Source organism: Lupinus angustifolius, chromosome LG08, assembly GCF_001865875.1.
Source record: "Lupinus angustifolius cultivar Tanjil chromosome LG08, LupAngTanjil_v1.0, whole genome shotgun sequence".
NCBI lineage: Eukaryota > Viridiplantae > Streptophyta > Magnoliopsida > Fabales > Fabaceae > Lupinus > Lupinus angustifolius.
This window is the reverse complement of record NC_032016.1, coordinates 19286498-19288131: the sequence shown is the minus strand read 5'-3', so window position 1 is coordinate 19288131 and position 1634 is coordinate 19286498.

Here is a 1634-nt window from a genome sequence, read left to right as displayed (position 1 = left end):
TTATGTAAAACCTTTGGCCACTAATCGCGCTTTGAATCTTGAATCTTCAACTCCAGGAATTCCTTCCTTCTTCTTGAAGACCCATTTGCATCCAACAACCTTTTGAGACTTTGGTCGTTTCTCAAGAACCCAAGTATGATTCTTATGAAGAGACTCAATTTCCTCTCTCATGGCAGAAATCCATTTGGAAGCTTCTTTATTGTTGATAGCTTCTTCATATGAATATGGCTCACAATTGCTGATATCATCAGCAACATTTAGAGCATAAGACACTAGATGAAAGAGCATAAGACACCAGATCAGCATAACCATATTTCTCAGGAGGTTTTATATGTCTCCTTTGCCTATCCCTAGCCAACTGATAATGTTGCAATTGGGATACATCACTACTAGTAGATGCATCATGGACTTCTTCTTCTTGATCAAATGTATTTTCCTTTGTTGGCTCCACCTCAAACTCCACCTTCTCCGAGATACTAGGGTCTTTGTTTTCACTTGAAGACTCTTTATGAGGCTTTAGCATTTCAGCTTCATTAAAAGTAACATCCCTACTAATAATACATTTTCTTTTCTCTGGCCACCATAACTTATATCCTTTTACACCATCAGGATATCCAAGAAAAATGCATTTCAATGCTCTTGCATCAAGTTTTCCTTCTTTGTTATGAGCATATGCAGGGCAACCAAATATCCTCAAATTATCATAATTTGTAGGAACACCCGACCACATCTCTTATGGAGTTTTAAAGTCAATAGCCGTTGATGGACATCTTTGATCAAGTAACAAGTTGTATTGACAGCTTCGGCCCAGAATTGTTTTGGCAATCTAGCATTTGACAACATACACCTTGTCCTTTCAAGTAAGGTTATGTTCATCCGTTCTGCAAGTCCTTTTTGTTGAGGAGTGTGCCTCACAGTATAATGTCTGACAATACCATGATCCTTGCAAAAGTTTCCGAATTCTCTGCTACAAAACACTAGGCCATTGTCAGTTCTCAATCGCTTGATCTTCCTCCCAGTTTGCTTTTCGATCAAGGTTTTCCACTGTTTGAACTTGACAAATGCTTCACTTTTGTGTTTCAAAATGAAGATCCAAACCTTCCTTGAATAATCATCAATGAAAGTTAGCATATATCTGCTACCCCCATGAGAAAGTACTTGGGAAGGACCCCACAAGCCAGAATGTACATAATCCAACGTGTCTTTTGTTTGATGAACTGTATTGTTGAATTTTATTCGACATTGCTTCCCAAAAATGCAATGTTCACACAAGTCTACCTTCCCGACTTTTTGACCACATAGTAATCCTTGCTTGGCCAACTCGACTAGACCTCTTTCAGTGACATGACCCATTCTTAGATGCCTTAATTTGGTGACATCAGAATCAGATGTTGAGGATACAGCAGCAACACCCGTGATTGTGTTTCCTTGTAACATATATATGCTATTCTCTTTCTTTCCTTTCATTAAAACTATAGCGCCTTTAGATATTCTTATAGCTCCACCTTCACCTTTGTAGCTATAACCTTTTGAATCTAGTGTTCCCAAGGAAATCAGATTTTTCTTCAATTCTGGAACATGCCTTACATTTGTCAACGTCCTTACGATTCCATCGAACATTGTGATTCTAATTG